A 12,647-nucleotide genomic window follows, 5' to 3' on the forward strand; every position below is an offset into this window, starting at 1 on the left:
TGTATTTTCTTCCACAGAATACCAGAAGTCAGTGCTTAGAAAGCTAGTTGAACTTCTTGATGAGATAAAAAGAGTCGGAAGGCCCTATGAGCCCCTGAATTCTGCTGTCCATGTTGCTAGGCTAAAAACCTTAGAAGTTTTTGCTGAAGAAGAGGCACATCTCAAGGACCGCAACCTCTGGGAACAAAGGGTATGATTTCAACAGAAATTGGACTAATCTGTGTCAATAAGACTAGACCTCCAAGTCTCCAAAAAGTCTAAATGATCTATATTGTGCAAAAATATGCTTTTCTCATGCATCTGTTAACATGCACAGCTTTATAGAATGTGTTATTGAGGGACACACAGTGCTCAAATTTTTTAAGAGCGTATTTTAATGCCTTTGTATTAGAGGTATACTACTGTCCCATAATATTTAGCTTGGACTCAACATGTATGGATGAGTCAACATAACCAGTTCCCATTTAAGCTCAATCTGGCAACAATCAGTATATTACCAACACCATTGGTTTATTCATAATGTATTGAGTGGTTTTTCATGTGTCATGTGCAGGTGTCCCAGCTCTCAAAGGTGGGAGGGAGGAACAATATAAACTGCGTTCATAAAGTGATGGACAGGTATTAAACAACTGTCACATGCTCAGAATATAGAATGTAATTATGCAGTTACATTTTTACTCATTGCCTGCTCTCTTTGCCCTCCTCTTAGCACATAGAAAAGCAAAAATGCAGAAAGAGATGATTCATTAGGAAAATTGCAAGCATAAAGGAATATTTGTAGAATGTAGGCATGGATCTCACTATATGATTCTCTGCATGTTTTCTCAGGCTTTTCACCAACAGCCTAATGGCTGCTTTCAACATGAAGGGGCGGGTTCGCAGTGAGAAAAAAGCCTTCCAGGATACTGTTTTTTACTCTGTGGTAAAAGGTAACTGCATTTTTCATGTTTATACAGGTGCTTCACAAATTAGAATGGTGGAAAAGTCAATACATTTTAGGAATTATATAGACTCATTACATGCAAAGTGAGAAATTTCAAGCCTTTATTTGTTATCATTTTGATTATGGCTTACAGCTTATGAAACCCACAAATTCAAAATCTCAGAAAATTTGAAAATTACATCAAATCGATAAAAAAAGGGATTTTAAATACAGAAATGTTGGTTCTCTGAAAAATATAATCATGCATATGTACTCAGTACTTGGTTTTGGCCACTTTTGCATGAATTAACTACAGAAGAGTCAAGTTATAAATAGGAAAAATATCAAAACTCTTTGGTCATTCTGAAAGAAATGCTAATGGTCTCATAAGAATCAAGGATCTATGCTAAGCTATGCTAAAAGTGGTACGTACAGACCCGGAGATCAGCTGAATGGATTAGAAAACACTAAAATTCAACTGTTTAACTCTGGGGAAGTTGTAAAATAAGCCTATTTCCAAAAAAGTGGGAGTATCCATTTAATGGGTTTTTGTTTATTTTCGAGCAGAATTTAGAATTTATTTTATTTTTATTTATTAGAACAAAACTGTGTGGTCCAATAAATGCAGTGCCACATTTAAAACCATCTATATTAGGGCACTTCAAATATTTTTGAAATGGTGCTTATTTTCTAAACAAGTATTTACACTCATCTAAAGGATTATTAGGAACACCTGTTCAATTTCTCATTAATGCAATTATCTAATCAACCAATCACATGGCAGTTGCTTCAATGCATTTAGGGGTGTGGTCCTGGTCAAGACAATCTCCTGAACTCCCAACTGAATGTCAGAATGGGAAAGAAAGGTGATCTAAGCAATTCTGAGCGTGGCATGGTTGTTGGTGCCAGATGGGCCGGTCTGAGTATTTCACAATCTGCTCAGTTACTGGGATTTTCACGCACAACCATTTCCAGGGTTTACAAAGAATGATGTGAAAAGGGAAAAACATCCAGTATGCGGCAGTCCTGTGGGCGAAAATGCCTTGTTGATGCTAGAGGTCAGAGGAGAATGAGCCGACTGATTCAAGCTGATAGAAGAGCAACTTTGACTGAAATAAACACTCGTTACAACCGAGGTATGCAGCAAAGCATTTGTGAAGCCACAACACGCACAACCTTGAGGCGGATGGGCTACAACAGTAGAAGACCCCACCGGGTACCACTAATCTCCACTACAAATAGGAAAAAGAGGCTACAATTTGCACGAGCTCACCAAAATTGGACAGTTGAAGACTGGAAGAATGTTGCCTGGTCTGATGAGTCTCCATTTCTGTTGAGACATTCAGATGGTAGAGTCAGAATTTGACGTAAACAGAATGAGAACATGGATCCATCATGCCTTGTTACCACTGTGCAGGCTGGTGGTGGTGTAATGGTGTGGGGGATGTTTTCTTGGCACACTTTAGGCCCCTTAGTGCCAATTGGGCATCGTTTAAATGCCACGGCCTACCTGAGCATTGTTTCTGACCATGTCCATCCCTTTATGACCACCATGTACCCCTCCTCTGATGCTACTTCCAGCAGGATAATGCACCATGTCACAAAGCTCAAATCATTTCAAATTGGTTTCTTGAACATGACAATGAGTTCACTGTACTGAAATGGCCCCCACAGTCACCAGATCTCAACCCAATAGAGCATCTTTGGGATGTGGTGGAACGGGAGCTTCGTGCCCTGGATGTGCATCCCACAAATCTCCATCAACTGCAAGATACTATCCTATCAATATGGGCCAACATTTCTAAAGAATGCTTTCAGCACCTTGTTGAATCAATGCCACGTAGAATTAAGGCAGTTCTGAAGGCGAAGGGGGGTCAAACACAGTATTAGTATGGTGTTCCTAATAATCCTTTAGGTGAGTGTAGGTGCGTAAATAGTGTTATAGGGCTAATGGATAGTATCAATAATAGCTTGGTAAATTAGCAAACTATGTTTATTAGCTACAGTAGCTCTTGTTGGTATTCTGTTAAAGTTAGTGTCATGTTCGTTACAGTATGATTTATTTGTACCAGTAATTAATGTTAAACTAATTGGTTGGTCAAGATTCTGGTTGGTCAGTTTTCCTGCTAAAGGATCAGGGTATGTACTAACTCTGCCAGTGTAACATTCTAATGTGTCTTAATTAAATGTGCACATACAGTAGCATCCACACCTCTTATGACTGCTGTGTAAAGTTACAGCAGCACATTCCTCGACATGTTTTCTATTAGTTTATTGCCTAGGTCTAATCACAATTTATTTCTCTCTTAGTCTTCAGCTTATTCTTCACAATTTTTTTATCAAAATCTAACTGGTTGAGTAACCTTTTCACCACATTGCTTAAAAAATATCACCCCCTTCTTGATATGCTACACTTGTGAGGTGGATGGATTATCTTGGCAAAGGAGAAGTGCTCACTAACACAGATTTAGACAGATTTGTGAACAATATTTGATAGAAATAGGCCTTTTGTGTACATAGAGAAAGTCTCAGAAATAGCTTCAGCTCTCCCTGGAGCTATTTGAGTTGGTTATTCTCATATAAGTTTCACTGGGTCTGAGCTATTGAGCATTTTTTATTGAAAAATGCTTTATAAACTAGTAATAATGTCAAACATTTCAAAATAGCCAAACTTAAGGATGTTCATGGTAGAGCAGCTGTCTCTGAAGCTAAATCAGTTGTTTATTTCCATATACGTTTCTATTGAGACATTTTGATGGAAAGATGCTTTAAAATCTATGAACAATTTCACCGCAGTCTTTAACACTGCATGGTACTGGCTCGACTCTACTCGACTCTATTGGCTTTGCTGTATCCGACCAAGTCGGATAACGGATCGGATCTCACATAATTAGGTTTCGTATGTATCCGTGAAGACATCCACCCACTCTTCAGTTTTTACATATAGGCTATGACACATAGGCCGAGCTGCCATCCTTAAGTTATCAAATTTTTTTAAACGTCTTTCATTTAGGCATCCATAATTACAATTTAGCCAATTCTGAAACCGGTGGTATTACTGTAGTAAGAACCCGAGTGCTTCCGACTCTGCAGGAAACAAGTATGAATCGTTAGGATATGATAGGACATGGTTTTTCATTGCAGCCTAAGATGTGTATGCTCCTTAACTACAGAAAGCAAACAGGTATGGTGAATTCAATAACATTTATATTGCTGTTATTCATGACGACCTACTAGATTTTCTTGTGATATAATTTTCTGTAGGCTAGACTGAGAAAGCTCATTTCGGCCGCCTGTATCCGGGATCTTGTCCTTTCAGTCATGACCCAAAGCTCATGACCATAGGTGAGAGTAGGAACGTAGATTGACCGGTAAATCGAGAGCTTCGCCTTGCGGCTCAGCTCTTTCTTCACCACGACAGACCGATACATCGACCGCATTACTGCAGAAGCTGCACCGATCCGTCTGTCAATCTCCCGTTCCATCCTTCCCTCGCTCGTGAACAAGACCCCTAGATACTTAAACTCCTCCACTTGAGGCAGGCACTCTCCACCAACCTGAAGTGGGCAAGACACCCTTTTCCGACTGAGGACCATGGCCTCGGATTTGGAGGTACTGATTTTCATCCCCACCGCTTCACACTCGGCTGCAAACCATCCAAGTGCATGCTGAAGGTCCTGGCTTGAAGGGGCCAACACGACAACATCATCCGCAAAGAGCAGAGACGAAATCGTGTGGTCCCCAAACCTGACATCCTCCGGCCCCTGGCTGCGCCTAGAAATTCTGTCCATAAAAATTACGAACAGAACCGGCGACAAAGGGCAGCCCTGCCGGAGTCCAACATGCACAGGGAACAAGTCTGACTTAATGCCGGCAATGCGGACCAAGCTCCTGCTTTCGGTCGTACAGGGACCTGACAGCCCTTAGCAAAGGACCCAGGACCCCATACTCCCGAAGCACCCTCCACAGGATGCCGCGAGGGACATAGTCGAATGCCTTCTCCAAATCCACAAAACACATGTGGATTGGTTGGGCAAACTCCCATGAACCCTCCATCACCCTGTAGAGGGTATTGAGCTGGTCCAGTGTTCCACGGCCTGGACGAAAACCACACTGTTCCTCCTGAATCCGAGGTTCTACTATAGGCCGTATTCTCCTCTCCAGAACCCTGGCATAGACTTTCCCGGGGAGGCTGAGAAGTGTGATCCCCCTATAGTTGGAACACACCCTCCGGTCCCCCTTCTTAAAAAGAGGGACCACCACCCCGGTCTGCCATCCCAGAGGCACTGTCCCCGACTGCCACGCGATGTTGCACAGGTGTGTCAGCCAAGACACCCCCACAACATCCAGAGACTTGAGGTACTCAGGGCAGATCTCATCCACCCCCGGTGCCTTGCCACCGAGGAGTTTCTTGACCACCTCTGTGACTTCAGCCCGGGTGATGGACGAGTCCACCTCTGAGCCCTCATCCTCTGCTTCCTCAATGGAAGATGTGACGGCGGGATTGAGGAGATCCTCGAAGTACTCCTTCCACCGCCCGACGACATCCCCAGTTGAGGTCAACAGCTGCCCACCTCTACTGTAAACAGCGTTGGTAGGGCACTGTTTCCCTCTCCTGAGGTGCCAGAATCTCTTCGAGGCCAGCCGATAATCCTTCTCCATGGCCTCACCGAACTCCTCCCAGGCCCGAGTTTTTGCCTCCACAACCACCCGGGCTGCAGTCCGCTTTGCCTGTCGGTACCCGTCAGCTGCCTCAGGAGTCCCACAAGCCAACCAGGCCTGATAGGACTCCTTCTTCAGCTTGACAGCATCCCTTACTTCCGGTGTCCACCACCGGGTTCGGGGATTGCCGCCTTGACAGGCACCGGAGACCTTACGGCCACAGCTCCGAGCGGCCGCTTCGACAATGGCGGTGGAGAACATGGTCCACTCAGACTCAATATCTCCAGCCTCCCTTGGGATCCAGTCGAAGCTCTGCCGGAGGTGGGAGTTAAAGATCTCTCTGACAGGAGACTCGGCCAGACGTTCCCAGCAGACCCTTACAGTACGCTTGGGCCTGCCGAGTCTGTCCAGCTTCCTCCCCCGCCATCGGATCCAACTCACCACCAGGTGTCCTGGTGCCACGTGCACTGATGGACACCCTTATGCTTGAACATGGTGTTCGTTATGGACAAACTGTGACTAGCGCAGAAGTCCAATAACTGAACACCGCTCGGGTTCAGATCAGGGGGGCCGTTCCTCCCAATCACGCCCCTCCAAGTGTCACTGTCATTGTCCATGTGGGCGTTGAAGTCCCCCAGTAGAACGATAGAGTCCCTAGTCGGAGCACTTTCCAGCACCCCTCCCAGAGACTCCAAGAAGGTTGGGTACTCTGCACTGCCGTTCGGCCCGTAGGCACAAACAACAGTGAGAGACCTATCCCCGACCCGTAGGCGCAGGGAAACGACCCTCTCGTTCACAGGGGTAAACTCCAACACATGGCGGCAGAGCTGGGGAGCTATAATCAAACCCACACCAGCCCGCCGCCTCTCACCATGGGCAACTCCAGAGTGGTGAAGAGTCCATCCTCTCTCAAGGAGTGTGGTTCCAGAGCCCAAGCCGTGTGTAGAGGTGATCCCGACTAGTCGGAACCTCTCAACCTCACGCACAATCTCAGGCTCCTTCCCCGCCAGCGAGGTGACGTTCTACATCCCTAGAGCTAGTTTCCGTGTCCAGGGATCAGGTTGTCTAGGCCCCCGCCTTCGACTGCAGCCCGATCCTCTTTGCACCGGCCCCTTATGGTCCCTCCTGTGGGTGGTGAGCCCACGGGAAGGCGGCCCCATGTCGCTTGTTCGGGCAGAGCCCGGCCGGGCCCCATGGGGAAAGGCCCGGCCACCAGGCGCTCGCGAACTAGCCCCAACCCCGGGCCTGGCTCCAGGGTGGTGCCCCGGCTGCGCCATACCGGGCGACGTCACAGAACACTTTAGTGATTCTGAATTCCCATCACTAGTTCATTATAGCCGTTTTGACGCCAGATTTGATAGTTACTGTTTTAATGTGTCCCTAGGCACACGGTACATCATGTGGTGTTATCAAAGTACACACTTTTTAAATGTCCAATGGCCGACGAAATGTCAAGTGGCGTTATCAAAGGACTTGCTTTATTACGTTTCCATTTATATTTGTTTCCAAAATGTCTCAATAGAAATGATTATTTGTTCTTGAGAAAGTTAATATTAATGAAATTAATTGCAATAATTTAAGCTACTGTTCAAAAGTTTTGGGTCACTTTTCCTTGTTTTTAAAAGAAAAGGGATTTTTTTTGTTCATTAAAATAACAGAATTATGAAACCGTTTTGAGGTTATGCTGATTGAGGAAGCAACAAAATGGGTCTACTTTAGACTAGTTCAGTATCAGGATTCGATTACAGGCTCATAATGGCCAGAAACAAATAACTTCCTTCTGAAACTTGTCAGTCTATTCTAGCTCTGAGAAATGAAGGCTATTCCATGCGAGAAATTGCCATGAAACTGAAGATCTCATACAACGATATCTTCTACTTGTTGTGTATGCGCACTGGTGGACTCAGGGGGAGGCTAGGGGGGCGATCGCCCCCTGGTGCCCCCATGTCATAAAAAAACGCAGCAAAAGTGTTCTCTTGGATGCCCCTATGGTAGATAAAACCCCTTTGGAAGATAAAACGTGATAAAGTGCCCTCTAGGGTGCCCCAATGTGGGAGAAAATGTGATGCAGCGCCCTAATGGGTGCCCTTCCAATGAAGATATTGTGATGCAGTGCCCTCTAAGGTGCCCCATTTGTGAGGAAATGTGGTAAAGTGCCCTCCAAGGTGTCCCTATGTGCAAAAAAAAAACTTGATAAAGTGCACTAATGGGTGCCCTTCCAGTGGAAACATTGTGATGCAGTGTCCTCATGGGAGCCCCTATGTGTGAGGTGATGATTAAGTGACCTAGTGGCTGCCTTTCCAATGGAGATAATGTGTTTGCAGTGCCATGTAGGCTGCCATACATACTAGAAAGTGTTTCTTTTTTTTTTACTTCAGACCAGAGGACATTTCTCCAAATAGTACGATCTTTTCCCGGGGTGCAGTTGCAACCCACAATCTGGCTTTTTTATGGCAATTTTGGAGCTGTGACTTCTTAGGAGACAAAACATGTCTCTTTCCTAAGCGGTATGAGGGCTGCATGGTCCCATGATGTTTATACTTGCATACCATTGTTTGTACAGATGAATGTGGTACCTTCAGGCATTTGGAAATTGCTCCCAAGGATGAACCAGACTTGCGGAGGTCTACAATTTATTTCATACATTTATTTCTGAGACGAACTGCATTGTGGGATTGTTGACGTGCTGTTCTCTGCCTGCTGTTACCTACCTGGCTACCTGCCAAACTTTTTCGAATTTACTCGATTTTATACTAATTGGTCAAAATTCTATTTTAGAGTTTTACCAACGCAATATTTATCTGTTGACCTCTTACCCAACTTTTCTACACCGGGACTCTTTTTGGACATAATTAACAGAACTACTCACCCCTGAACACCCGAGGCTAAGTATCATTACAATGCCTTTTCACTGTAATTGTTGTAGCAACAACACGGAGGAGAATGTTCGTCTTAAGTTAAAGATAGCAGAGTTAGAGGCTCGGCTTCTGACGCAAATGCCAGGCAAGGATCATGCTAGTGTAGAAATAGAAAAATCTGCGTCAGTGCCACCAGGTAGAAACGCTAGTTTTGTTAGCCCCCCGGCACAGCTCCTGCAGCCGGGCAATAACTTTCTCTTGGTCACTGGGAAGAAATGCCGTCGACCAGTTAAACCTGAATCGTTGCTAAAACCAACTGAGACTTTGAACAGGTTTTCCCCACTGGAGTCGGAGTCAAGGCCCGAGCCGTCTTCGGAGGGGAATGGTCGGCAGGCATGTTCTACCGGTGGACTTGAAAAACTGAAAACTTTAGTCATTGGCGATTCCATCACACGCAGTATTAGACTAAAGAATCAGCCGGCGATCGTACATTGTTTACCGGGGGGCAGAGCCACCGACGTAGCCGCAAATCTGGGGTTGGTGCTAGCGAAGTCTAAAACTGGCAAGTATAGAGAGTACAGAGATATTGTTATCCACGTTGGCACCAACGATGTTAGGATGAAACAGTCAGAGGTTACGAAGCAGAACATAGCATCAGCGTGTAAATTAGCTAGAAAGATGTGTCGGCATCAAGTAATTGTCTCTGGCCCCCTCCCAGCTAGGGGTGGTGACGAGCTCTACAGCAGACTTGCGCAACTCAATCGCTGGCTGAAAACAGAGTTCTGCCCGTCGCAGGAGGTAGAGTTTGTAGATAACTGGCCTTCTTTTTGGGGCTCTCCCAGAAATAGGGCCAGGCCTGATCTGCTGAGGAGCGACGGACTCCATCCTAGCTGGAGTGGTGCTCTTCTTTTGTCTAGGAACATTGACAGGAGTCTCACTCCTATAGCTTTAACATGAGATAGGGTGCAGGTCAGGCTGCAGGCTGTTAGCCAGCCTGCTAGCATAGTGGAGTCTGTCAATAGCATAGCCAGAGTAGTTAGTACAGCTTTACCTATTGTCACTGTGACTTGTTCCAGGCTGAGAAAAGTTATACAAGGTAGTGCTAACAAAAACAACCTTATTAAGATAAAGCCTTCCTCCACCTCGGTCAAAAATAAAAATAATTGTATCACTTCGCATCTCAAAATGGGACTCCTAAATATTAGATCTCTTGCTCCAAAGGCAGTTGCAGTAAATGAATTAATCTCTGATCATAAACTAGATGCTATTGGTTTATGTGAAACGTGGCTAAAGCCTAATGAATTCACTGCCTTAAATGAGGCCTCTCCTCCTGGCTATACTAGTGATCATATCCCTCGTGCGTCCCGAAAAGGAGGGGGTGTCGCTAATATTTATGACAGTAAATATAAACTTACTCTCAAACATATCACAGAGTTTCATTCTTTCGAAGTTTTACTCATGAAAGTTAACCAGGCCGATAAATCATTTTACATAGCTACTATTTATAGGCCCCCCGGGCCATACACATTGTTCCTCAATGAGTTTCCAGAATTCTTGTCTAACCTTGTAGTCATGGCAGATAGTATTCTAATTTTTGGCGATTTCAATATCCATATGGAAAACCCCAATGATCCTCTTCAAAAAGCCTTTCAAGCCATAATCGACTCAATGGGTTTCATCCAACATGTCTCAGGTCCAACACACTGCCACAATCATACCTTAGATTTAGTCCTGTCACGAGAAATAGATATTGTAGATCTAATAATTTACCCCCAAAATCCTGGATTATCGGATCACTGTCTTATTACATTTACAGTTAAAACAAGAAATCCACTTGCCCCCCAAACAATGAGTTTCAAAAGCCGTACTATAAATTCTCGGATTACAAATAAATTCCTTGATATTCTTACTAGTTCGCTCATAAATGACAGAGTAAATAAATCTGTAAACGATCAAATCGAGGATCTAAACTCAATACTGCGAAATACATGCACCACTAAAAACAAAAGAAATACGCAACAAGAAACTTGCTCCTTGGTACACCGACAATACTAGAGCACTTAAGCAAGCCTCCAGAAAATTGGAGCGAAAGTGGCGCTCCACCAAGTTGGAAGTATTTAGACTAGCCTGGATAGACAGTACAGTACAATACCGAAAATCACTCACGTCTGCTCGATCAGCTTATTTCTCCAACCTGATTGAGGCGAACAAAAACAATCCAAAATTTCTCTTTGATACAGTTGCAAAGTTAACAATTAAAGCTGCAAGCAGCATTTATCGGGGTTCAAGCTGTTAAGGCCTTTAAGCACCCAAACATCAAAAGACATTACGTTTTATTTAGCAAGCATTTAACCACTGAAATAATAAATGGAAAAGTCCATTCACAGCCAATACAGGCATTGTAGCATTGGAAATGTAAGTTTTTCAAAGCTTTTTGACAGTTATAGTTGCACCTATTGTCTGATCTCCACAAAACTCTGCATGCTTCTTCACTATGTTATGACACATATGCTCATCTATTTTTGTGAAGTTTGGGGTTTTTCTATGGGATTTATTGGCTTTTGAGTGTATTTTGTCCTGCCACTTGAATAAATTATCCTGTTACAGCCAGGCAAATGGAAAAAATCGGATAATTATTGATCTAGAGAGTCCAGAGAATCATCGTAGACCGAATTGGTTCCGAAAGGCCGAAAGTCCAGGTACTAGTTCGCGAAAGTAGGTTTTTAACATATTTGCGAATATTAAATGAACAGTTTGATTGACAGTAGTGGTTCTTGAGGCAAAGTTTTTCAGCATGAGGAGATCTATCAAGTGATATGCATTTTTTGACGAAATTTGTAACAACACGTGATTAGAGAGCCTTAGAACTCTTTAGCGCCAACTAGTGGCCGATTTCTTTCAAAATTCTTACAGACCTCTAGGACCTTGTGCCAAACATGCCCACCAAGTTTCGTTCTGATCAGAGTATGTCAACCTGGTTTAATAGGTGCTCAAATCTCATTGGCCAATGGCGGCCATGTTTTTTGAGATACGCCAATATCCTCTTAGGCATACATGGCCCCTTGGGCAAAGACACTGCATACCAAATTTCAAGTAATTTGGACAAACGGTCAGGTGTCTATACGTTTTTCGTATAATTTTTCGTATTATAGCGCCACCATGTGGCCAATCGACGCAGTTTTTTTACTGTGACCTCAGACTGACTTCTAACACATGTATACTAAGGTTGGTGAAGTTTACTTAACTACTTCTTGAGTTATAGCCTTTTTAGTAAAATAGGCTCCTCCCACAACTTTAATTTTGCGCCCCCTAGCGACCATGAATCGAAATGTAAACTTTTTTTTGATAATTATTGATTTTCAGACTCCATAGAACATTTCTACACTGGTTTGGTTCTGATCGGGCGAAAATCCAGGGACTAGTTTGCAAAAGTAGGTTTTTGACAAAATTCAAAATGGCGGAAAATCTATCATGGCGGAAATGAAATCGGAGATATACGTTTTGTTCGTCTTGAGCCAAGGATTACAGTACGGTGGCCCTGAAGTGCAAAACACAACAACAAATACGAAAACACTTCAACAAATCATGAAACACAACGCCAAATAGGAAAACACAACGCCAAATAGGAAAACACAACGCCAAATAAGAAAACACAACGCCAAATAGGAAAACACAACGCCAAATAAGAAAACACAACGCCAAATAGGAAAACACAACGCCAAATAAGAAAACACAACGCCAAATAGGAAAACACAACGCCAAATAGGAAAACACAACGCCAAATAGGAAAACACAACGACATTAACTTCTAACGGAAAAGGTAGGGCCTATCTAGCAGAGGACGGAACGGAACCTCCTGATTGGACAGAAGGACCGCCTGTCTTTTAACAGGAAGGAGGGGTGAAAAACACGGAAAAGCGCCTATTTTCAAAACATGAGTACTCCCGAAGATACTTTCGCTATTATAATGAATTATTTTGATGCAGGGCATACATACGACGTGGTAGTTGATATGTTGTCAACCAATCACAACATCAGGATGATTATACGCACGGGTTGTACAGAAGGAACAACTATTCACAACTGGATGAGGTGAGACGTGCCATCCCTACAGAGCTGCATGGACCAGGGCAACTATTCTGCTATCGGACTATGTGGCAAGTACAGCAAAAACACAAGCTACGTATTAAACGACACACAGTGAT

The 12,647-nt window shown here is 43.9% G+C and overlaps 1 protein-coding gene across 1 annotated transcript in view; it reads left to right on the forward strand.

Annotated features, from left to right (window-relative positions):
* The first annotated feature begins 555 nt into the window (after positions 1-555).
* hspa12b (heat shock protein 12B) overlaps positions 556-12,647 on the forward strand; it is a 91,330-nt gene continuing 79,238 nt past the window's right edge. Inside the window, exons 1-2 of the mRNA XM_013140318.4 lie at positions 556-618; positions 829-929. The gene's annotated coding sequence lies outside the window, so the exon portion shown is untranslated. The remainder of the gene's footprint in view (positions 619-828; positions 930-12,647) is intronic.

Source organism: Esox lucius, chromosome 24 (assembly GCF_011004845.1).
Source record: "Esox lucius isolate fEsoLuc1 chromosome 24, fEsoLuc1.pri, whole genome shotgun sequence".
Classification (NCBI taxonomy): Eukaryota; Metazoa; Chordata; class Actinopteri; order Esociformes; family Esocidae; genus Esox; species Esox lucius.